General features: G+C 40.9%; 1 protein-coding gene across 3 annotated transcripts in view; it reads right to left on the bottom strand.

Annotated features, from left to right (window-relative positions):
• ppp6r2a (protein phosphatase 6, regulatory subunit 2a) overlaps positions 1-27072 on the bottom strand; it is a 136180-nt gene that overhangs the window by 102279 nt on the left and 6829 nt on the right. The window contains exon 2 of one of the 3 annotated variants that reach the window (XM_060914266.1): positions 6068-6226. The exons of the other annotated variants lie outside the window; for them this stretch is intronic. The gene's annotated coding sequence lies outside the window, so the exon portion shown is untranslated. The remainder of the gene's footprint in view (positions 1-6067; positions 6227-27072) is intronic. 3 annotated transcript variants of the gene reach the window in all.

Below are 27072 nucleotides of genomic sequence, written 5' to 3'. Positions count from 1 at the left end.
GGACCTAACTGTATTTACAGTGCCATTAATAATTCAAATTTTCATATATTCAATATATTGAATTAAATAAAAACATTTATATATCTTATTGAGACTGACCTTTTCCTAATATCCACGTTATTTGTATACGATTTCTTCACAATGTCGTCGATTTAAACTTTCAAGTTATACAGTTATCAACACAGTCAGCTATAATTCAAATTATCATATATTCAATGTATTGAATCAAACAAATGCATATTTTATGGGGGCTGTCTTTATTTTATTGTCCACATCACTTGTATGTTTTCTTCAAAAGGAAGAGCATGTGTCTATTCACACTTTTTACAGTTAAAGGTCTCCTTGCATCGTTTTTTCATTAATTGTGCGGTGGTCTCTAGTATGAATGAATGCCCTGTGAGGCTGTTTTAGTGGAAAAAAAAAAATGGTGTGGTTCTCCTGTTTCAGGCTGTTCTAGTTTGGTGGAGGAGTGGGTGGTGGGAGAACGACAGGATTTCAGCTCTTACTCATTAATATTCATGACATGTAAATGTGTTACCTCTGATTGGCTAACAGCACTGTGATGCTACCTCCAGTGGGTCAGAACAAGCGGATGTGGGTGTGTCTGGCTATTCTGGTCTCGACATCGATGTTTTGACCAATAACAATGTAGATAACACGAATTTTACATCACATTCAACGAGATTTAAATGAGACTAAAGATGGCGACTTACAAATAATGTGTAAACATCGTTGGAGTTAATAAAGTTTGAACAGCATGAAGGAACATACCCCAACCCCCCGAAATTAATAAAAAAAAAATTCTCAACGGATTTGGCATAATATAAAAAGGTCGTTTTTTACTCAGAAAAAGCGGAATTCCGCCGAAAAGCGGAAAACTCTCATCCCTGCTTAAGGCTACAACTGTCATGATAACTTTAGGACTACAGTTGTCATGAACAGTTTCACACTCAAGTCCTCCATCAAAGAAGAGTTGATCACTTCAGAAAAATAGACTTTGTCAAAACTATAATTAGGACACAGCACAGCCAGCGAGCGTCTGATATGAAAATTCTGCATGCAGACGCTCATTTAAGTTTCCAAATCGGTCATTGCTTAGCTCTTGAATATTTTCTATTGTGAATATGATCATTAAAAAGCTTAATTTCTGCTTTCCAAAAAGAAATTTATCTTGTTAAGATCTGTTCAGTACTTTGGGAGTAACGGCAGGTTGAATTTGGTAAACACAGTGCACTCTGCTCGCATGACGTCGGGAAACTGCCAGTGCTTTCTGACTCACAGGAAAGCGGTCAGGCTCTCTCTCTCTCCTGATCAGTTTCCGACTGGATTACTCATGAATATCAATCAGATAATTCCTATATGCCTCGGTCACAACCAGCCGTACGTGCTCCTATGGCCGGTCTACGTGCAAAAAACGCAAGAAACGCACGGAGGGCGCGCGCGTCGTGCTGATTTTCGAGCCGTAGACTGGCCGCAGACCGGCCGCAGAGGTTCTTCGTCATGTCAAACAAACTCTACGGACGCTTACGTTTTTTTCAGGTTGCAAGACAAACTTACGGCCAACGTGTGTCTTTCTCCACGAACAAAAAAAACGCAGCGATTTGGGAAACGCCAAAAATCGCACGGCCAAAAAAATCGTACGTCCGGTTGTGACCTAGGCTATAGTGATGTTCTCAGGCGCTCACTGTTTCTGATGAAGTATTCAGCAAAAATTTCCGTCAGCTAGTTTTGACATTATGATTCACAGGAGACTTTGAAGCAAGTTTTCAGAGTTTTACCTACTTATTTTTTCAAATTAAACTGATTCATGTAAATAAATATATTTTAGAATATAACTGTAGTTGTTTTGATGAAAAATATTGAGACCTTAGTGGTTGGAATTATAGTTTTTAAAAAACGGAAGTCAGAAACGCGAGCGTCAATTTCAATTCAATTAAATGGACTTGTTTATTGGATGTGGCTCTCAGTTTTTTCGAGGTTTGCCTTGAAAGCTGTGAATATTAATTGAAATAATTTATATCCTTTCATATAAAAACACTAGTAGGCCCTACTTGGAAATACAAAGGCCTACAGAGCACAGAGTTTAGAAATATTCTTTTATTACTTTTTTTATTTTGAGAATGGTAGATGTTAGGGCTGTGCGATGTCCCAATTGGCATCGACGATGTTTACAGTGCAAACATCGTGATGGACGATTATATCGTGGGCGCGGGGGGGGGGGGGGGGATTTTAATACCACATTATTAAATATATTATTATTAAAAGTATTACATACTCATCCGACGCTTTGGCACGTAAAGAAAAAAAGCGCTAGGTGATGTGGAATATTTGGCCTTGATAATGGATATGTGGTCCAGCTGCAACATGATGCCCTACATGTCAGCTACCGTACATTATGTGGCAATGCAGTCCAAATGCCTGCAGACGAGTTTCATGCCAGAGACACATTCAGCGGACAATTTAGAAGACGCATTGCGCGAGACACTTGCCGAATGGAAAATAGAGAAAAAGATCGCCTGTATAACAACGGGGCGAATATTGTCGCAGCCATCAGGCAATTGAAATGGCCGTGGTTAAGTTGTTTTGGGCACAATTTGAACCTGGCCATAACCAACTCGCTTGCGCAACAGAGGGCCAGTACAGACCGAGCGTTTGGAGTTTGCCGAGCAGTCAACACTGCGTTTGCGCACGGCTGGCTTCGGAGAAATGAGCTGCGCAAAGCGCAGGTGGAAACGAACCTCCCCGAGCACTCACTGATCACGCTAAGATATTAATCTGCTCTAACAATGAAAGACTAGTATTCAAACTATGAGAAGAAACTACACTTAAGCTATTACTCATTGTTTATTTACACCATATCAGTTGAAGATGCGTTTCGGCCTTTAGTGCGCACTTGAACGCGCTAATTTTTCCAATTTATTAGTGTTTCAATTATTGCACCAGCTTTTAAAATCATGATTTAATATTGTTTTTTTTTTACTGTCTTTACATTTATCAGAATCACCTTCATTCTTCCCTTTGGTTTGACATTATGGCTTAGAGTGGACCATTTTGTGTCTGAAAGTAGGCCTATTTACCAGATTAAAGTTATTTGACTTCTGCCGAAGTCTGCGCTTCACTGCCGTTTGATAAGGTGCAATATTTCCTGACTGAAGTCGTTAATAGTGGCTATTTGTTTGAACAACATGACAAATTTTACATTAAAAGTATAGTGTAGGCTAAAAAATGAAGTCAAAATGTATTATTAGTAGCATACTGTATTTGTGTAACCACATGTTATGTTCACTAGCACGTCCCTGCACCATAGCCTACGTGAACAAGCTGTAATAGGATATTACTTTATAATGACATATATTTATATGTTATATTTATATATTAAACAAAACTAACTAACTAAACTAATAGGCCCAGATGATACCGTATATGCATGTTTATGACAGGAGGGGGCATGGTATCACGATGGTGGCTCTCCATCGTGATGGATGACCACCATCGTCGATGGACGATGGCATCGTCTATCGGCACAGCCCTAGTAGATGTGAATGAGTCAATGCTCATTTATGCATATAACTATTTGCAATTTGTAATTAACATTGATTTCTCCTTCTCTGTGATGTATAAATGAGTTAAGATCAGCTTTATATTGCGCAAATAAAGCCATGTGGTGAAACTCTGAAGTAGTGAGTGTACCAATTTTACATTTTTACCTAATTAGCATAATACTAATTTTCATCATTTGTTTTTACTATATTTTAAAACTTTGTATTCGGTATACAACCATCTATGTGCCTGCCAATTTCCAGATAAAAATCTCGAAACAAAGTTAAGAATAAACATTTGATCTCATTCGTTAATTAGGCTTATTTTGGACCATAGTATCCTCATGTATATTACATCATCAGTTTTCTAAAAATTAAGCCGTTTCTTCAATCTTTGATTTGTAATATCTCAAGAACGGATAAACATTTCAATTCTGTAAAAAGTATGTTGTTCTGCATTCAAGTCTCAATTCAACGAGACCAGTTTCAAGCAATTTGGATTGAATTTTCACCTGATATGCCTACTATAATGAATATCCTGGTACACAATTGCACTTTTTACCACATAGTGCAATTACAAATACCGGTAACTCGCTTTATCCCATCCGTTAACACCCAAACGAGGACAGGTTCCCTTTTGAATCTGGTTCCTCTCAAGGTTTCTTCCTCATGTCATCTCGGAGCCACCATCACCACAGTCTTGCTCATTCAGGATAAATTCATATGTTTAAAAATTTATATTTTTGGTATCGCTGCTTTGTGACAGCAGGGCTCTACATTAACTTTTGAAACCACTCGTCCTGTCGGGCAAGTTGAAAGGAAATTTACTTGTCCAAATGTGAAGTTGACTTGTCCGAAGAAAAATTTGAGAAAAAAACCCCCACAAACTATTTGTAATAAAATAATTTTCACCAGAATTACTTTAACACAATCTTTTCACTGCAGAAAAAAATTGGACTCCAATCATTATTTATGAGAAATTGAAAACCAGAAAATTAAAATTATGCCATATATTTTCATTTTTAAATTATTAACTTTGAATTTATATCCTCCACTGATTAATTGTTGTTGTCTAATTATTCAGTGTGGCTCCTGTATGGTATTTAATGGTTGCGATGAAAGTTGCGGTGTTTAGGTTTTTGTTGCGATTACATTGCGGGAGGAAGTGAAAGTTGCGAGAAATTGTTGCGATTTTCTCTTTTTGTGATTAAAGTTGAGTGATGTGTTAAATATTATCACTGAAAAACTATTGATTAAAAAAAACAGACACTGAGCAATGGTCCTATAAACAACTTTACCAATATAAAAGCTTACCAGGACTACAAAAATGCAGAAAAATAGGCTTTACTTATCCAAATGCACCTGTTGGTTCAGCACAACATGAAGTTACCTTAAAATATAATATAAATGCCTCAGCTTTCATGTAAGAAAAAAAAAACTATTAATACTAGTACTGTGTGCAGGCAGTCTCTCCTGAAGACTAAATTAAACTATAATTATAAACTAATAAAATAAATGGCTCAGGCTTCATAGAAGAAAAAAAAAACAATTTGAACAGAATCTCACAGTATGATGCTGAAGCTGCCTAAACAATGGAAAATAAAATACCATTTTGGCAAAAATGTTGGCATCCATTAATTTCTTGTATTAAGTAAAAAATAATGTAAAGTGCACACAGTCCTTCACTGTAAACATCACACACTTTCAGTAACAGAATTTAAGCCTATATAAACACTGACTTGCACATGCTGCTTCTCTTGAACGGAAACACGGAAGTAAGGCGGAAGGAAGTTTGTCGACGTCACCTCAAGACGAAGCCAACGATTGGTCAAATTTGCGGGAAAGTTGCGGTGATTGGATATAATTGCAATACCGCCCTGAATTCACGGGGATTGGTTGAATTTGCGTTGAAGTTGCAAATCGCAACATCGCGAAATCCTGGAGGGTCTGGTAAACGACCGTTTACTTTTCAGCTCAAATACACGAAGCGGTATTGGCTGGTTTCGCAAGCGGAATATTGCGCATGCGCACATCGCTGTTTCCGAAGAGAAACATCCGGCGATTCATCAAAACAATATGTCGAGTGAGATGCTTCGGAAATCGTGTGAATAAACTAATAAATAAATTTGATATGTAACCCGAATAATCGGTGTATTTTGGCACTTGTCCGATTGTACAAGTAACTGAGATGATAAACTTGTCCGACATAAAGGATCACTTGTCCCGGACAAGCGGACAACCGTTAATGTCGAGCCCTGGACAGTATCTATTGTTAAGTGCGCTATACTCTATATATGCAAATAAACAATCAATTTCAGCTCAGGAAAGCCTGCAGTCTTCAAAGCTACATATGGCAGAAAATGCCTTTGGCTGAGGGAAGCGTTTTCTCTCAGGCCTCCATTCATTCCACATAATCCCTGGTTTTCATATTTGTACTACATAATCAGTACAGAAATAAAACACTGCAACTTCAAATGTCTGTGGCCTCCAGTGGAGAAATTGCATGTTATAAATGAATAGTCATTTACCAGCAGATGAAATGAGTGAATCCTTAATTACACCTTCTCCACAAGTAGACAGGCATTGGAGTGGCAGACTGGAGAGAGCATGGAGTGAACTAGCACTAATCAGCATGGAGTCCGCTTCCCACCAGAGCCTCCTCGGAACACAAATACCTTCGAAGGGCACTGGAAGGACCAGAAGCATGAGTGAGAAAAAGAGTGCAAACAAGTATGATGTAATGTCTGTGACAATAAACCACTTTTCGTTCTGGAAAATACTTTACTGTCAGACAGTGGCTGCAGAACTAGCATCACACGTGTAAGCATTTTATCTGGAGGAAAACTAAAGCATGGTATGAGACACGTGCTCAACGACCACTTTATTCGGAATGCTTGGAACACCTGTATGTTTATTCATGTCATTATCTAATCAAGCAAACTTGTGGCAGCAATGCAACACCACCATACAGATACAGGTCAAGAGCTTCAGTCAGTATTTGCATCAAACATCTGAATGGAGAAAAAAGTGTGACTTGTTGACTATGGGACCAAAATGGATGGGCTTCCCCAAGTATTTGAGAAACTGTTGATGTCCTGGGATTTTCATACACAACAGTCTCTAGGAGTTTACACAGAATGGAGTGGAAAAACAAGACGACCCCCCATCCAATCTTCAGCTGTCCAGTTTGGGTGAGCCGCTTCCCACTGTAGCCTCAGAGTCCTGTTCTTAACTGCTGTTGTAGCCCATCAACCTCAAGATCCGATGTGTTGTGTGCTCCAGCATGCTTTTCTGCCCAACGTGGTGGTTAAAAAAAAAAAGTTTTGATTTTGGCCTGGTTTGTACATCTCCAATCTCATTTTGGAAAAGGAGAACGGCCATTTCTCCAACAAACAGCAGCGTTAGAAAAATATCTGTCTCTCGGTTAGCACGTATATGAGTTTTTAGAAGTCGATTAAAACCCTCATTTTTACATTTTGGGCATTATATCCGGTGGCACAGTGGTGTAGTGGTTAGTACTGTCATGTCACAACAAGAAGGTTCTGGGTTCGAGCCCCGTGGCTGGCGAGGGCCTTTCTGTGCGGAGTTTGCATGTTCTCCCCGTGTCCGCGTGGGTTTCCTCCGGGTGCTCCGGTTTCCCCCACAGTCCAAAGACATGCAGGTTAGGTTAACTGGTGACTAAATTGACCGTAGGTGTGAATGTGAGTGTGAATGGCTGTCTGTGTCTAAGTGTCAGCCCTGTGATGACCTGGCGACTTGTCCAGGGTGTACCCCGCCTTTCGCCCGTAGTCAGCTGGGATAGGCTCCAGCTTGCCTGCGACCCTGTAGAACAGGATAAAGCGGCTACAGATAATGGATGGATGGACGGATGAACGGACGGACGGAGATTATATCCATAACCATTTGAAATGTCACTACATCAGTTACCCCTTTTCCACCAAATCAGTTCCAGGGCTGGTTCGGGGCTGGTGCTGGTGCTGGTTCACAACTCGTTCAACTTGCAAGCCAGCAGAGAACCAGTTTGCTTTTCCATAGCTCGCGGTGCTAAGGGAAGCCACGTGATTACGTCACTGTATACGTCAGTTACGTCGCTACGTTTGCATAAACCTTGGCGCGAATATCGAGGCAAAAACAACACGGAAGAAGCAGCAGCAGCAGCAACAATAATAATGGATGACTTCGCGTTTGTACAGCTGCTGCTTCTCATCGCTTAAAAGTGGCGATCTTTCGCAGTCTTGTTATTGTTGTTGGTCTTAACAACAACACTTGTACAACCCCGATTCCAAAAAAGTTGGGACAAAGTACAAATTGTAAATAAAAACGGAATGCAATGATGTGGAAGTTTCAAAATTCCATATTTTATTCAGAATAGAACATAGATGACATATCAAATGTTTAAACTGAGAAAATGTATCATTTAAAGAGAAAAATGAGGTGATTTTAAATTTCATGACAACAACACATCTCAAAAAAGTTGGGACAAGGCCATGTTTCCCACTGTGAGACATCCCCTTTTCTCTTTCCAACAGTCTGTAAACGTCTGGGGACTGAGGAGACAAGTTGCTCAAGTTTAGGGATAGGAATGTTAACCCATTCTTGTCTAATGTAGGATTCTAGTTGCTCAACTGTCTTAGGTCTTTTTTGTCGTATCTTCCGTTTTATGATGCGCCAAATGTTTTCTATGGGTGAAAGATCTGGACTGCAGGCTGGCCAGTTCAGTACCCGGACCCTTCTTCTACACAGCCATGATGCTGTAATTGATGCAGTATGTGGTTTGGCATTGTCATGTTGGAAAATGCAAGGTCTTCCCTGAAAGAGACGTCGTCTGGATGGGAGCATATGTTGCTCTAGAACCTGGATATACCTTTCAGCATTGATGGTGTCTTTCCAGATGTGTAAGCTGCCCATGCCACGCGCACTAATGCAACCCCATACCATCAGAGATGCAGGCTTCTGAACCGAGCGCTGATGACTCGGGTCGTCCTTCTCCTCTTTAGTCCGAATGACACAGCGTCCCTGATTTCCATAAAGAACTTCAAGTTTTGATTCGTCTGACCACAGAACAGTTTTCCACTTTGCCACAGTCCATTTTAAATGAGCCTTGGCCCAGAGAAGACGTCTGCGCTTCGGGATCATGTTTAGATACGCCTTCTTCTTTGAACTATAGAGTTTTAGCTGGCAACGGCGGATGGCACGGTGAACTGTGTTCACAGATAATATTCTCTGGAAATATTCCTGAGCCCATTTTGTGATTTCCAATACAGAAGCATGCCTGTATGTGATGCAGTGCCGTCTAAGGGCCCGAAGATCACGGGCACCCAGTATGGTTTTCCGCCCTTGACCCTTACGCACAGAGATTCTTCCAGATTCTCTGAATCTTTTGATATTATGCACTGTAGATGATGATATGTTCAAACTCTTTGCAATTTTACACTGTCGAACTCCTTTCTGATATTGCTCCACTATTTGTTGGCGCAGAATTAGGGGGATTGGTGATCCTCTTCCCATCTTTACTTCTGAGAGCCGCTGCCACTCCAAGATGCTCTTTTTATACCCAGTCATGTTAATGACCTATTGCCAATTGACCTAATGAGTTGCAATTTGGTCCTCCAGCTGTTCCTTTTTTGTATCTTTCACTTTTCCAGCCTCTTATTGCCCCTGTCCCAACTTTTTTGAGATGTGTTGCTGTCATGAAATTTCAAATGAGCCAATATTTGGCATGAAATTTCAAAATGTCTCACTTTCGACATTTGATATGTTGTCTATGTTCTATTGTGAATACAATATCAGTTTTTGAGATTTGTAAATTATTGCATTCCGTTTTTATTTACAATTTGCATTTTGTCCCAACTTTTTTGGAATTGGGGTTGTATTCACACCAGTCATCTGGTACCAACACCCACGCCACGGTCAGTCAATGAGATTTTTCTCCTGTTCTGATGTTGGATGTAATCTGAAGCTCTTGACTTGAACCTGCATGATTTTATGCTTTGTTCTGTTGCTTCAGGACAATTGCATGCATGAGCAGGTGTTCATATTAAAGTAGCCTCTGAGTGTTTATCACAAAAAGTGGTCACACCATATAATATTTTCAGCTTCACAAATATTTACCAGGCACAGTCTTGACCACTGAAGAATCAAGACTGTGACTAAAGGTCTTCATAAAACCACATGACAATTATATGGCAAACATGAACTACTTAAATGGTGACAGTTTTCCAAATTTGAGTTTTATAGACCTTCTAGATGTTTCCATGGAGCCTTGGCATGTTGCTGTATGATGTTATGATGTGTCAGTGAATCGTTTTCAAATCTCAGGATGGTCTTTTTTTAAACGATCGTACCAGATGATAATTCACAAAATTTTTTAGTACATGATGAAAAATATCCAAATCTGTACTGCATTGTTACATGGAATTAATTTTACAGTTAAAAGATAACCTGGAGTGTAAATAGTTTGAGAAATTCTACTGTGGACTACAGAAATTATCAGTTTAAAGCTAGACTGTCTTTCAAGTCTAGGTCATAAAAATAATTTTCCCTGACACCCAAATATTTTTGTTTAGTGGACTGAAAGCTACTGAATTTGAATCATAGGCTTCTAATTTTATTAGGGATTTATTTTTTAATAGAACAATTAATGAGTTTAGAGCCACATGGCCCTAAATTCTCCGCTAATTTTTTCCTGCTTCACCATGACCCAATACAAGATACATCATCATGCATCACGTGGTGGGCTTTCTCCGTTCGCGCAAGGCATTGTGGGATACAAATTTGAAACAGGAAAGAAAAATGGAGGACGCAAATGAAACGTGAAAGACCGACTACAGTAATGGAAAGTGAGAAAAGGCGTTATGCTGCGAAGGAAAGGAAACGCAGGACCAAACTAATAAATATCAGCGCTCAGTGAGCACCTCGGTGTGATCAGCTGTTCGTTTAGCGACAAAATGATGAAACTGTCAGTCAGTGCATGGTCAAAGGTAAACCTGTAGATGGCAGTAATGCAACACTGTGGATGCCAGCTGCTGTAAAACTCAAAGTAGAAGGAAACTAGATAGAACTCTATGCCATTGGCGTCGATGGGGATGCCTCCGCCTGGTAGACTACATGCCTTATTAAGTTGTGATTTGGGGATGGACATTTGACCTCACAGTAATCTTGACCTGTGACCTTTTAACCTCAAAATCTAATCAGTTAATGTTTGTCCCAAAGCGCACAAATGATGAACGTTTGGTGAAATTCCTTTCATTAGCCTTCGAGATATTGTGTTCACAAGGTTTCAGGACGGACGGATGTACAGACAGACGGACAACCTGAAAACACAATGCCTCCTGCACCTTAAGGTGGCGGATGCATAAAGACGGTGGTAAACACGGACTTCCTCTGTCTGTTTGACTGCACGAAGCGAGCGATTTCATGCACATTATTTGCTCAGGAATCTTCTCAAATTAAATAACTTACCAGCCACAGAATGGCCAGGGTTTTTTTTTTTTTTTGAGATATTGCAGAAATAAACATCTCATAACAATGACCAAAATTCAGACGGAACTAAATTTCACTGATTTTATGAAATCAAAAGGCTGTATAGCTTTAATACAGCTTTTAGCAGTAAAAACCCTTTAGCCGACTCAAACAGATTTTTCAGATCACGGATCCGCCGACGGCAGTTAAATACTACCGCTAGAAAAATAAGTCTGTGTGTATTTTTATTTTAACCGCCGAAACGTACAAAAAGAAATGTGTAAAAAAAAAAAAAAAAAGTCATATTTTTCTTGTAACAGCACTGTATCCCTGGTACTAGGTCATATTTCTTTAAGTAAAAAGTATTCGAATCGCAAATACAAACGACAATGTGTGTTGTATATACCGTATCCACTTCAGCCGAGTCCGAAAATGAAACTATTTACGACATTGAGTATTCACTTGAATGTTTTTATGGTATTTACGACCGCTTTACGACAGTGTCAACCTCGTGCTGACCATGGCTGACGCTGACAGCATGGATTCCGAGCTATCGCCTCAACTGTATGCAAGCATAAAGTGTGGTAAAGAAAAGTCTTTTCACTGTCTCACTAACCAAAACGACTACGTTCAGACTGCACCCTGAAACGACCCATATCCGATTTTTTTGCCCATATGCGACCTGTATCCGATTTGTTATTGACAATCTGAACGACACAGATCTGATTTTTTTCACATGCGACCCAGGCTGCTTGGATATGTGGTCCTAATTCTGATGCATATCCGTTATTTTCACATGCGACTGCAGTCTGACCAGACAGGTCGCATTCATGCGACCTACACGTCATCAACAAGAGACAAACGTCACTATTCTGCGTTGGCTAATCCCGCCTCTTTGGTGGAAACTTGAAGAGTGCGCTTTTTTTTGTTTACGTATTACGTAGATGTGCTTATTACATGTCAATTTGCGCATGCAGGACACTTTTGGGTCATTTTCCATTCATATTGGAGATCGCATACAAGTCTCATGTAATTGGTAATGTGAACGGCCTAACAAAAAAATCGGATTTCACAACAAATCGGATATGGGTCATTTCAGGTTGCAGTCTGAACGTAGTGAACGTGGGCGATTTCGTCTCTCAAGCGTTGAAAGTAAACAATGAAAAGGTCAAAACGATCTTTGGTTCTCAGAAAGGTGGTGGTGATGTAACGAGCGCGATGCCGAATATGCCTGCCATAACGTTAGTTCGCGATTTTGGCTGCAAGTATCTGACTGTGGAATTAGAAGAGGATGGTGCCGCAGAGAGTCCTATCGAATCAAGTAGCACGAACGGATCAGCCTTCAATGTGTGTGTATGTATGTGTGTATGTAGTTCCTGTTGAGGCTTGTCGTGCACTGCTTCATTAAGAGTACGTGTGAGTGATGGAGAAAGGCATAGACATATTGGATGGGGCAAAGTGGAGATCCTTCAACCGTCTCTGGTATAGCGTCTAGACAGTAGCCGAGAATAAAGATGCCTCATTCATGTGCTGCGTTTAACTGTACCAACAGGTTTACCGTCCAAACGAGATCGCATGGGATTACCTTTCACAGGTGAGACTGGAAAAATACTTTTCAATACTGTTCCTTCAGTCTTCAGTTTCCCAGCTCATCTCCACCGGGTAGGTGTAGAGTTATATAGCCTGGCTAACGCGACGTCAAAGCTCTGCGAACATTTGGTCTGGCAAAGATATTAAGCCAAACCATTTCCCAGAGCCCGTGGTTGACCCGCCTCCCTGAAATGCCTCAGTTTGCTACTGGTCGAAGCCAGAAAAGGCTGTGACGAAGCTTAAACCAATCACATCACTCTTTCCTCTGACATATGCGACGCGACGGGGCTAACTGGTAGATTAAACTCTTACCGAAGCCGGTCGGGAGCAAGGCGAAAACGTCCTTCCTTTCAATAAATACCTCCAGGGCTGCTCTTTGCTCTGTTTTCAATGAGAACTTCCCATTGAATGCTTTCAATACAGCATTCGTGAATGAAGCGCTTCCGGCATAGATTCTGTAAACAATCTATGGCTTCCGGTCGCAGTTCTACTACATCACTGCCTTGAACACGCCTCTACCCAGGGCCGTTGGAGATGCTCAAAGTTGATTGGCTCCCGATTTTTCGGGAGCTTGGAAAAGCTGGAGATAGCTTGCCTTGCCAGACTAAGTTCGCAACAGGCCCTCATGTTGCGTCACGCTTAGGATGGGCGGGCCCAGGCTAAGAGTTATAAGCAGTGAAAATTAGAGAATACAGCGCCACACTATGATGAACGTTTTTTAACGTATGATGAATGTTTTTATTTTTGTTATCTGTTTTTTTCTTCTTTTATGGCAAATACTTCTCTTCAAAAGAAACTAATGAAGAGTAAAATAAAACATTTTTTTATTTTCACAGTGATATGCACTTTATTTTTCATTCCTTGGTTTTCTCATCTAGTATGGAAGTTATGGATGTCAGTGGCTGTGACAAGACGTGTTATGCTCTGCAAAAAAAATAAAAAAATTGGTACAAAGCAAGCCCATTCACTTTTTTATGCTGATAAGAGAATTACAATGGTTTCTCATGTGACAAAAATGTGCGATTAAATTGCGATTAATCGCGAGTTAACTATGACAGTCGCGACAATCGCGATTAAATATTTTAATCTCTTGACAGCACTAATATATGTGTGTATGTAAAGTGTGCCTCTTGAATTTAAATTATTTTATCATCTTAATCCGACATTGAAATTTTGCCATACAAAAAAAAAAAAATTGGACAAGGACACTTATTTTTATTTCAACCGACATCAAAAATATGTTGAAAAAATCCGTGAACCTAAAGATAAAAAATGGGTGGCCTTACGATTTACTCAGACAGGAAAACTAAGTGTTAAATATTAGGATTAACTTATTCTGACATTAGCGCTCCTCCTAAACTGCTCACTGAAAAGCTGTTCATTTAGCTTTATGCTCCTTTGTGATGTGACACATGAAGCACGGAAGTGTCTCGCGCATCTCTGAGCCACATCATCTCTCCCCACACTCAGTGAACACAGACCAACACTGAGTGTCAAGTGGTCGACTGTTTTCCAACTGACTGCTCGGATGGTGTAATGAAGATAATTGAAGAAACCTTGTGAACAAAAATCACGAGCACTGACATATCTGAATGAGCAGGTTGTGTGTCCAAGATATTATGGCGCGTTCATGTGCTATGGGAATTATGGTAAATACCAAACGCCGACATGGAAAGCACACATGAACGCCCCCTCTTGTGGTATTTTCCACTGGGCAACTCGTAGAAAATCTTGATACACGAGTTGCCGAGATGAGATGAACTTTAACCTTTTCAACATGGCGGCGAGCGGTACAAGACTAGCTTATGAACCAAGAAAGAAGTGGTTTTCACCGACGGAGAGCTGACTCACCTTTTAAACGAGTCATGTTATGTGTATTATATTATTATAATATGTATATTATAGCCTAATACAAAATATTCTGTGGCTGTCCAAAGAACGCCAACAATGATCTAGATACTGGCTACAGCCAAATTTCCAAAAACTGCGTGGCATTCAATGTGTTAAGAAAATCTCTACTTGTCATGATCAGGAAATATTCAGCATTATTTACCTTTTGACAACTCATATTCCTGCTGCAGCTGATGAACAAGGCAATCTATAATTGTTTTAGCCAAATAACAGGCCTGATTCTGAATCTGGTCCACCATCTTTAATTTGTCAACAACAACAAAAGCATGTGAACACAACACACTGGTAAATACCACTTCCCAACTGGAAAATATCATCTTCCCATAGCACATGAACGCAGCATTAGTTTTAGTTGACCTAGAAAAACACTCCATTGTTTGTTTTGCAAAACTCAACAAACAAAAAAAATTGTATTTGACACGTAGCCACGTTTAAATGTAACGCACTACATAGTGGCGTGACTCCCCGTGATGCCGTCACTGTACCGTGAGCTACTGGCTCCAGAAGAAGTCACATGCAGGCATGTGGAAAGACTGACAACACTGAACATAATCGCCCAAAGCTGTTCTGAACCTTATCATTCTTCTGTTAACAAAAACACACCGTTACCTCACAGCAGGCTTTTAGATAGAGGGGCGTCTGGGCGTCTTTTCGACGCCCTGTACTGAAAAAAACAAGAAATTGGACGCCCTACTTTTTAGTACGACGCCCTAAAGACGCCCTAATATTTCCGCCCGTGTTATGTCCGGTAACTTAGCTGAATATGTTAAAAAATCGCCGAGTCTGAGCTTTCCGAGGATCTACAAGCTTTGTTGACACCGCCATTTTGGAAATTTCAGAAGTCTCGCTTTGACAGCTGTCTTTCCCGAAGACGCCCAGGGTTACCATAGCAACAGCACGAGCCCAGAGTACAAAATATAGGCACCCGCCGCAGAGCTACAGAAACACGCGTTTCTATGGCTGCACTAATTTCAAAGTTGTGAGAGCCCTCGTTATAAATAAATGGGTTATTAAATAAATTTGGTGTACAAAGCACTTGTAATATGCGTTCCCAGAGCAGAGGGGGAAAAGATGTATGCCTAGGAGACACTGGCATAAATATCCAGACAATATAGCCGTAGACTATATTGCCGCAGCTAAATGTGGAATGTAGTCTATAGAAAACCGGCCTTACCTGACATGTTATTTATCCCGAATAAATCCTTTTAACAGTAAATAACACATTTTCATGCAGATTTTCCCAACATTACAGGCTACGTAGTGGAGAGTGTGGTAGTCGAGCCGGCGGGTAGTATTTCTAGTAGGCTAAACAATAATCAAATACGACACGTTCTAAAGGATGCTGGGATTCCAAAGAACGCACGTGAAAAGGACGAACACGTGGGATATTTGGTAAGGAAGATAGAAGATAGATTTTTCTGAGTTTTTTGGGCATGACAGGAAGAAAATGAAGAAAAGAGGAAGGCAAACAACGATTTCCAACTTCTTTCAGAAGAGAACTCATGTAAGTTTTTTTTTTTTTTCTTCTGTAACTGTTGATAGGCTTGGAATGTCAAAAAACTATCACAATCCCATAACTAGACAGCCAGGTTTCTTGCATGAATAAATAGGGATGACCGGGGTTGGTTGTCACAAGTTATGGTTGTCACATTCGTCATATCTCAGCCACCATAGGGCGCTGCTCAATTCCACCAAGATAGAAATGTTTAGAATTAGTACTGGGGTCATTCTACCTGAAAAGTTATTGTGTGTTGCATGCATTTCAAAGGTGAGAACAATTTGAAGGTTTTTCATACCTAAATGTAAATTTTTAGTACCTTGGTTTTTACCTTCTAGCTTTGTAATTAATGGGTTTCTATTGAAAAAACGAATACCATTATAATGTTTGAAGACTTAGCCATATTTCCTGTGTGTTTTTTTCTTTGTTATACTAAATCTTTGGACGCTAGCGGCTTTGAAAGCAAAACTGGTCAGCCGGGGTTGGTTGTCACACTGTGTTCGGGGTTGGTTGTCACATGTAATGCAATTGCAATAGGTGCACTACTGACTGAGACAAACACAGCTACAACAAGCTTTATTTATGTAGTATTCTGCGATCAGAAAGCTTTATAGCTAATTTGTCATGCTTAATATGCAACTCCAGCTCAAAAAATCCCAGAAATATACCCATTTTAATAATAATATTCATTAAAAATATACGCAGTTTGCAGTGTATTAAAGAAAGTTGTTTTACCTAAAATGAATCTGGCTTGAATTTTTCCATGCACACATGCCTCCCCCCAGTCCAGCCTTACTATTGATACAAGAATGTTGTAACAAAGGCAAAAACACTTGGCTGTATTGCTCAAAATTTGCTGTCAAAATGAAGGAAATAGCATTTGAGAGCATTAGAAATTTCAAAATTTTCCGGGGGAGTACCCCCGGAACCCCCTAAAACACTCGTGCCAGCGGCGCTCAACGCGCCGCTACACCTCGCCACATACAGTGACACCTGCAAAAAAGTTAGACTCCCTAAAAAAAAATCCTGCCTAAAAGCCTGCCTCACAGTTAAAACATATCATGAGAAAAAAAGTTAAAAGGTTAGCCAAATATGCTTTATTAGCCAAAAAAAAAAAAATTCAACCTACACACGCTCTAGACAGGTATGCCCATGGCACAGTGTCTGAAAAGTGCTTTTGTTTTGATAGCTCGAGTACGGAAGCCGAGAGAGGCCCTTCATATAATCTTTTTTTTTTTTTATTCACCTTGTTATCCCGAGATAACGACATAATTAATTCAGGATGTCGAGAAAACAACACAACTAATTCGAGATCTTGAGAAAACAAAATTATTTCATGATCTCGAGAAAACAGCTGAGATTTCTAGCAGAGCTGCGCCCCCTGTGGGTCAGACAACGAAGACTTAAAGCCTCTGCATGCTCTTGCGACAAGGCTTTTCGCAGACAGTTGTAATTTATCGTTGAGCGGGGAGTAATAGGCGTGCGCGATGTTATTCACTGCCACAACACAAGGGGGCGCAAAGTCACAAAGTCGCTAGGAGTAGTTGGTGGGTGTGGTTAGTGGAGTGTTAATCCTCCGGTTACTTATAATGACCTGAACTGGAGTCGTATAGATGTCCGTACTTCCTCACTTCCTCGATCAACCGCTCTTCATGCTGCTCCATCTTCGCTCGTGTTTTTAAAAATGGCGGTCGTGAAAACAAACCAAACCGGGAAAGTAGGGAAGCAGAAGTGCGTGTACAGCAGATGTAGAGTGGACCAATTAGAGCCCTCTTGTCTGCGAGGCTTCTGCGGTGGTCACAATTTTTGGGAGGTGCGCGCAGAGCATCTGCGAAGGTGGGGGGGCTATGCAGACACCATCTGCGATGCCGTCTGCGAGGACTGCGTTGTCAGCATAAATTGGCCTTTAGAAACTGGCGGGCCAGTCTTCTGCGGAGGTGCCGCGGACTAATTTTGAAATGATCCCTTATTAAAAGACTTAATGCAATCTCTCCCTGCGTCAACCCCTAATCAGAATATTGCCTTATTAGGTGATCGATTATTCCAGACATTCTAATGACCAAAGTTGCGTCTATACAGAATGAGAAATAGCCCCAAAGTCAGCATATCACAAGTCTCTTGGCGCACCTGAATGAACCATTTCTCAGCTGTTTACTCGAGATCCCGAATTAGTTGTGTTGTTTTCTCGAGATCCTGAATTAATTATGTCGTTATCTCGGGATAACGAGGTGAATAAAAAGAGGATTATATGAAGGGCCTCTCTCGGCTTCCGTACTCAAGGGCTTCCCCCAAAACACTGGTTTCTCATTGGCTCGGAAAGGAAATTTCAGCATGTGACTGGGGATAACCTCGTGCGTTCTGGGATATGTGCGTATGCAGATATACCATATATACTACAGCTTGTTCAATACTCAAACCATACAGTTGAACTGTCAAATCTGCAAGTCTTGCGAATTTGTCACAAATTTTCCAGGTAAGTTCCACGATCTGCACAAAAGAGGGGAAAAAAAAAAAAAAAAGGCGTATGTAGCAAGGCAGACTGAGCTCTTGTGCCCAATATGGTGCTTTCATTTCAATTATTTAAGCTAAGGAACAAGTGTTTTGCTGCTTCTGAACACCAGCATCCCTCGTTTCAGAATGGTCAGTTAAAATATTTAATAAAAATAAATGTATAGGGCTAAATAAATAAATAAATTAGATAAATAAATATATATTAAAAAAAAAACACCCATTTCCTTCATGGTGTTTATAGACACATTTTAAATGACTGCCATAAGCATGGTTTGGCTACTGAAACCATTTTCAGCTGCCATTACTGACAAAATAAGATTTTTTTTTTACATTATTTAGGCCTAATTAATGCATGTATGCAAATTACCCTTATATGTAAATTAGCTGGTTGAGACACTAAAGATGTTCATTCCCCACAGAAACTTCTAGATATTATTCAAGCAATAACAAAAATAAAACCTATAAATATTACCATTTACCCTCAAACTATGTAAATTAGATCCAATTATGCTAATTAGCCTCATTAATTGTGCACAGAAGTGCCCCCCCCCCAAAAAAAAAGAGAGAAAAAAAAAAAGTGTAGCCAGAAAGTGATCAAATTTGGCAATTTAGTAACAAAAATAAATGTTATTTACCAGCTGGGAGGTCCGTATCGTGAAATACCGTGACCGAGGTCTTGAAAGTACTGAGCGAGGCCCTCTGGGCTGAGGTCAGTACTTTCAAGGCCAAGGTCACGGTATTTCACCATATGGACAGACCTTAAGCTGGTAAATAATATATTTATTTTTTTCTTTACCAAATTCTAACAGAAAACGAGAGCGCCCGAAAGGGAAAACCGAGCCGAGCCGCCATTTTGAATCCTCATTCACGGCTGTAATGCAAATGGCTTCCTCCTCGGTATACAAGTGCACTTCCATGGCAGGAAAAAAACTACATTTTGCCACCTATGTAGTCCCCTATTTATACAAATAGGAGTCATTCAGGATTCAGCCATGTTTTTGCTCGGCCACAGTTATACAGTATTATGACCTTTATATTGCATAAATAAAGCCATTTGATGAAACTTTGAAGAAGAGATTGTACTGGTTTAAAGTTTTTACCTCACGTAATATGTATGAGGATAACATGGTCCAAAATGGGCCTCATTAACTAATGAGATCAAACTGTTAGCAAGTTAGAGGTTTTTAGCTTTCTCCTGAAATGTTTATTTCTTCTTCCTCAGGGTAGTAAAACTCGCTTTCGCTGTGAACACTGTCGTTATCGCTGTCCATGCTGTAAAATTAAAGCTATTTTGAATCCTCATTCACAGCTGTAATGTAAAATTGCTTTCTCCTCGGTATACAAGTGCACTTCCATGGCAGGAAAAAAAACAAAAACTACATTTTGCCACCTATGTAGTCCCCTATTTATACAAATAGGAGTCATTCAGGATTCGGCCATGTTTTTGCTCGGCGTTAGCAAGTTAGAGGTTTTTAGCTTTCTCCTGAAATGTTTTCTTTTATTTCTTCTTCCTCAGGGTAGTAAAACTCGCTTTCGCTGTGAACACTGTCGTTATCGCTATCCATGCTGTAAAGTTAATGCTATTCTCCTGAGAAATGCTGGCAAAAATTTATAAGATTTTTGATAATATTATAAATAAATCTTATTAAAAAAAAAAAAAAAGATAAACGTTGACAAAAAAATGCTACTACGTTTGTTGTTGTGAACGACCGAGTCGCCAGAGGTCCGTAATCGGGGTCCGTACCGTAGGATATGGACCCGCTCGCCAGCCAATCAGGGATTTGGACCGCGAAAAAAATAAGTTTTATTCCCAGGATTACCACTTTAAGAAAAATTACTTTTGTTCCCTGCTAATTGCCTGTCGTTTTAAAGGAACAATATCCAAGACCTAAAAATGTCCATAAAAACTGAACCGATGTCTGATTTAAAAAAAAAAAAAACTAATCAGCATATTTCAAAGATTAATAATTTCAGTTTTACACCAAGTTACTCCCCATCATCAACCCATCAGCCAGCAATCATGGCAGATTAATAAAAGTGCTCAAGCTCCCAGTTTTGACTGCTCCGGCAATAGCATATGCCCCTTTTCCACCAAAGCAGTTCCAGGGCTGGTTCGGGGCCAGTGCTTAGTTTGGAACCGGGTTTTCTGTTTCCACTGACAAAGAACTGGCTCTGGGGCCAGAAAAACCGGTTCCAGGCTAGCACCAGCTCTTTGCTGGGCCAGAGGAAAGAACCACTTACGTCAGCGGGGGGGGCGGAGTTGTTAAGACCAACAACAATAAGACCGCGAAAGATCGCCATTTTTAAGCGACGAGAAGCCGCAGCTGTACAAACGCGAAGTCATCCGTTATTATTATTGTTGTTGTTGTTGCTGCTTCTTCCGTGTTGTTTTTGCTTCGATATTCGCGCCAAGGTTTATGCAAACGTAGCGACGTAACTGACGTATACAGCGACATAACTGACGTGGCTTCCCTTAGCACCGCGAGCTATGGAAAAGCAAACTGGTTCTCAGCTGGCTCGCAAGTTGAACGAGTTGTGAACCAGCACCAGCACTGGCCCCGAACCAGCCCTGGAACTGATTTGGTGGAAAAGGGGCAATAGTGGCTTCAAACATGATGAAATGTCTCAGAGAAAGCAGATTACAGCTGAATGATAGAGTGTCAAATTTAACCAAATTAAATCCAATTTCACAATTATGCACCTAGAAGGCAAAAGAAGTAATACATCACTGAAATTGGTCCATCCTTTGTGTTCAAATATAAAAGCCAGAATTTAGCGTGCATGTTCATTTTAAATTGTGGACACTGAGCATGACCAATGACAGTGGTGCTCAAATGCGCTGGGTTTCACGTGACGTCACATCCGCCTCATTAGTTATTCAAAACTTTAGCTGGTGGTCTACCAAAGCTCAGTTGACAAAGCGTTTGTACGGAGAAGGTGCATTGCTCACGTGAAAAATGCCTTACGCTTGCGTTGTTTTAGGTTGTTCGAATCGATCAAACCGTGAAACTGATAAGTTTCTTCAGGGTTCCCCGTGAACTAATAAAAAAGGGTGAACGAACACAGGATTTCACAAAAAAGACGTGGAGAAAGGTGGCTTTCGAACCTCTCACTGAAATCGAAGGGAGTCGAGTCGAAGCACGCAGTGATCACTTGGTGAAAGGTTTGTATCTCCCTCTCAGCTACTGTATGTCCTTAGCGTTTTCCAAGTGCTTTTCTTGCTATGTGTTGTTATTTTACGGTACTTTTTTTTAGTCACGAAGCGCTAAAGTCCCCAGCTGTTTCTTTGTTTACTCCTCACAAAGTCCATATGCGTGAAGGTCTCGACAAAATTCTTCCCCAGCCGTACAGTTACAATGCGCCGTGATCACTTCTCCGTCTTGTTTAACTAAGATCCAGGTCTTTAAAGGGGTTTCTGATGATCTTTATGAATGATTTACCTGAGAGATAAGAGCCGACACAAGTGAGAATCAAGCCAACTGTTGTTTGTTGACACTTCGACTTGCAGCACTTCATTGTAAAGACGCAAACAAAAAGCTGGGAAAAAATTTAAATAAAAAATAAAAAAGCAAGCGCACAGGCAAAAATAATCCAGGGTTCATTCGGCAGCAACTTGATAGTGAGGTCCTTTACCCAGCCACATACAAAAAAAAAAAAAAAAAAGTTGTAAGCCTCCATACTCTTCCACGCTTTCATCTGTTTTGCGGTGTAGAAGGACGTCTGCAACACCGGATAGTTCGAGATGTCGGGGAACTCGACTGAAGGGTAGTTTTTGAGATCGTATGACAAATCCTTCTTTCCCAGACTGTACGGGTCGATTCCATTGCACATAGCAATCTTCTGAATATATCTAAAGCCAGCAGTGGCTTCTAGATTACGAGCATACTCTCTGATAACTTATCGCTAGTTCTTTGCACTACGGCAGACTTAAGACAACCAACTATTTAATTTCCGGTAAAACCGCTAAGAAAAGTCACATGACTGAAACCCAGCAATAAGAGGGTCAAACTGTTGTTCATTCTCGTCAAAACAGTATTACTGATATTTATATACCTTCTCAATTTTTATCCATGAAAAAATATTAGGAAAACCATTGATTTTTAGGAAGGATAAAAATTTTCCTCAGTGATCCGATCTTTCGTGGGCACTAGACAGCCAAGTGTTCAGCCAACTTTATTGGAAACATCAAATCAACATGAGAGATTCAACCACTAGATGGGAATCATGAGTTTCAATCTGATTGAACCAACAGCGAGCGAGCGGGAAGCAACAACAAAACACACGGACCGGTGACAAATATCACTAAAAAACCCAAGATGGCAGCGCCCGTGACTTTGGTGTATCGCATTATACAATGTTTTAAAAAAAAAATTTAAAAGCTCATCACACCACCAGGGCGGCACGGTGGTGTAGTGGTTAGCGCTGTCGCCTCACAGCAAGAAGGTCCTGGGTTCGAGCCCCGTGGTCGGCGAGGGCCTTTCTGTGCGGAGTTTGCATGTTCTCCCCGTGTCCGCGTGGGTTTCCTCCGGGTGCTCCGGTTTCCCCCACAGTCCAAAGACATGCAGGTTAGGTTAACTGGTGACTAAATTGACCGTAGGTGTGAATGTGAGTGTGAATGGTTGTCTGTGTCTATTGGCCCTTTTCCACTACCCTTTTTCAGCTCACTTCAGCCCGACACGGCTCGCGTTTCGACTACCTCAGAACAGCACGACTCAGCTCGCTTCAGCCCTACTCAGCACCCAAAACTCGCCCGGTTTTGGAGTGGGGCTGAAGCGAGCCAAACCGAGCCGAGTGAGGCTGGGGGCGTGAGGAGACACTCCCCTGTGCACTGATTGGTGAGGAGGAGTGTCCTCACACGCCCACACACGCCCCGCGAGCACGCTGGGATCTGTAAACACCGTAAACCCGGAAGGAGAAGAATTACGAGAATTTCTGAAGCCTTATGCGCCTCGCCTCATCTATACGCTCTTGCCAGTATCTGTTGGCGTTGTCGGTGACAACAAGCCACAGCACCAAGACCAGCAACACTAACGACTCCATGTCCTCCATGTTTATTGTTTACTATCCGGGTCGTGAGACTACCGCTTAAAAGCTCACTGATGTCACTGCTTGCGCCGCCTAACGACATCACGTGACGTCCACCCACTTTCGCTAACTCCACCCAATGTGTCCACCCACTTCCAGCCAGCACGGTTCAGCGCGGTTGTAGTCGAAATGCAACGCCAACAGCCCCGCTCAGCTCAACTCAGCCGCGTTGGTAGTGGAAAAGCGGCATATGTGTCAGCCCTGTGATGACCTGGCGACTTGTCCAGGGTGTACCCCGCCTTTCGCCTGTAGTCAGCTGGGATAGGCTCCAGCTTGCCTGTGACCCTGTAGAAGGATAAAGCGGCTAGAGATAATGAGATGAGACTTTCAAATGTCTTTAAAGGCCAAAAGAAAACATGCTGTTCTCCCATACAAATGTAACATTGGAGAAAAGAAGTTTAACTCCATATCTTATTTTATGACAGATATGCTTGTTTTAAAATTACCTGTCGTCAGGTTTCATCTGAATCAGCAGAACCAGTCCCAAGTTACAGCTGCTTGAGTAAATTAGACCCCTAGAATGATAGGCTGCCACATGGCATTAAAAAAAAAAAAAATAAACCTCAATGTTTTTGAGGTTGATACTCTCCCGAGTTGGCCGACAGGAACTTTATGAAGTTAGGACAACGATACAAGGACTAGAGCTCAAAATTAGGAATTATGCAAATTAGCTAATAATCCAAGTGGGTGGAGCTAAACAATTATTGAGGCTTTTGTGTGGGGAAATCCCAAGGCATCAATGGAAAAAGTAATTGTACTTACAGGACTCACGGTTCAAGAGATATGGACCAAAAGGTAAAATCCTGTGCTATAGCGCCGATCTTGCTTGCCTGAGTAAAAGGAGGGAGAACTACCTATTGCCCAAGTTTCATGGGTCTGATTTACGGTTTGGTCTGTGTGATTCGTTTTAAGGCAGAAAAATCCTAACAAGTACAGTAGAGTTTCTGTACCTTCGGTGCTTGACCCCATTAAAAAACAACGCCATGTTATTGGTTAATAAGGCATGTTTAGCACAGCAGATATATTAACAAGTGAAACAAATGGTATTTTCATCTGTTGTATTATTTTGTGGTATGTGGACTAAACTGTGCATCAAATTGACCATCTGCCTCTCTACTCTGTAAATATCTGCATCAACCACAGCTTGTGAAACATCCACATCAGACACACACACTGTACGACAACTTCATGTGTTGTAAATGAGTGAACAGATGAATGATTAGCCTCAGAGGAAAGTTCTCACTTCAAGCACAACTGAAGCGAAACTCATTGAACATTTCTTCAAGTTGGTTTCTGAATAATTATGAATAAAAGCAGTAAAGCTATATGAACCAATTAACATTATTCATTAGCACTGATAAACATTACATCAGTTAATTTTCTTAAGACACATGAATACATGTCAACAGCCACCTTTCAGTTTACTTTAAACCTGCTTGGAATGTGTTAAAAAAAAAAAAAGTTTCCTGGTTCTACACTGACTAGGGATGTTAACCGATGACCGTTTGACCGGTGGTTGACCGAATCAATGTCAACTGGTTAATTTTTTTTTGGTTGGCAGTTTAAAAAAAAAAAAAAAAATGAATCGTTTTGAAGCTGCCGATTTTGGAGCGGAGAACCTGGAATTCTGTGTTGTAAACGCTTGGGGCGTGCCATGCGATGTAAGGATGACAGCTGACAAATCAGAAACACCCATTCAGTCACGTCCCGCCCTCCTGCCCCAGTTAAAGAGAGCTGCCACTCAGCGAAAGAAAAAAAGTGTAGACACAGGCTTTTTAGCTTACAAATTACTATTGTTTTTTAAAATTATTATTAGAAGGCACATAGAGTTTAGTCCTGCCTTGGCCAGTGCATTCTGAAAGTATGTTTCGGTCTGTAGCCAACAATGCATGTTATTGCAGATCATATCTCTCCACACAAACTAAAGGCGCAGATGCCGACTTTTTCACGGCTGAATCGTGCAGATCCGATTTTCAGAAAGCAAACGTGCGCAGCTTTCTGATTTACTGTTTTCTTCTCATACTTCCTGTTTCATGGACTGTAACAGCATTTGCTCATTTAGTAATTTTAATACAGAATTTACTCTGATGAAATTATTCAGACACTCCAACGCCCCCCCAAAAAAAAAAAACGGATCTGCACGATTCAGCCGTGAAAAAGGCGGCATCCGCCAAAAGGCGCGCTGGTTAACCGACTTTAACCGGCTAATGAGGCTCGGTGGTTGGTCAAGATTTTTTTTAGTTTTCGCCATCCCTAACACTGAGAATGACGACTCTTTACATTGTGGATTAGTTGCAGTTGTTTTGGGCAGGGTGAGACACAGCCTTCTCACATGCCGCACAGGTTTTTCAGTTATGCAAGTCATCAATTTTTGTAACTCTTCCTGCAAGAATAAAAAGGTTTTTATGAAGGCAGCAGACGGTGGAGGAATTTGTGGCCGACTACAATTCAAAGTCATAGGTAAAGTGAGAAAACAGACCTGTTAAATGTTGGTTTACTCTGAATAATTCTGACATCAGAGAATTTTAATTCCATGCTTGGGCATGGTTAGCGATCACACTGTACATGAGCCCACATGAACCACGCTCGAGCCCACTTCTTCCAAAATTTCCAAGGGCAACACAATGGGTACCCAACCATCATATTAGTCAAACAAACAGGAATTTGGGGGTCAAACACGCTCAGGCATGGTATGGATCGCCTAGTGTGTGAGTACGCCCTGAGACTCAACACCAAAAAGAGTCAGTCTCCAGATTCCAGACTTGGAAAACTAAAAGTCAGTCCCAAAACAGAGTCAGATTCCAGACTGGGAAAACTAAGAGTCAGTCCCAAAAGAGAGTCAGTCTCCAGATTCCAGTCTTGGAAAATTAAGAGAGTCAGTTTAAAGATTCCAGACTGGAAAAAGTCAGTTTCCAGATTCCAGTCTTGGAAAACTAAGTGTCAGCCAAAAAAAAAAAAAAAAGTCAGTTTCGAGATTCGGAAAACTAAGAGCCAGTACCAAAAGAGAGTCAGATTCCAGATTTGGAAAACTAAGTCAGGTTCCCGATTCCAGGCTTGGAAGACTAAAAGTCAGTCCCAAAAGAGAGTCAGTTTCCAGATTCCAGTCTTGGAAAACTAGAAGTCAGCCCAAAAAAGGAGTCAGTTTCCAGATTCCAGACTGGGAAAACTAAGAGTCAGTCCCAAAAGGGAGTCAGTTTCCAGAGCCCAGTCTTGGAAAATTAAGTCAGTCCCCAAAGAGAGTCAGTTTAAATATTCCAGACTTGGAAAACTAAGAGCCAGTCTCCAGATTCCAGTCTTGGAAAACTAAGAGCCAGTTTTCAGCTTCCAGTCTCGGAAAACTAAGAGTCAGTCCCCAAAGAGAGCCAGTTTCCAGCTTCCAGTCTTGGAAAAACTAAGAGTCAGTCCCCCAAGAGAACCAGTTTCCAGATTCCAGTCTTGGAAAACTAAGAGCCAGTTTCCAGATTCCAGACTTGGAAA

This window comes from Neoarius graeffei, chromosome 2 (genome assembly GCF_027579695.1).
Source record: "Neoarius graeffei isolate fNeoGra1 chromosome 2, fNeoGra1.pri, whole genome shotgun sequence".
NCBI classification, from domain to species: Eukaryota; Metazoa; Chordata; class Actinopteri; order Siluriformes; family Ariidae; genus Neoarius; species Neoarius graeffei.
Note: the sequence above shows the minus strand (reverse complement) of the source record. Positions and strands in the feature narration are given on the sequence as shown.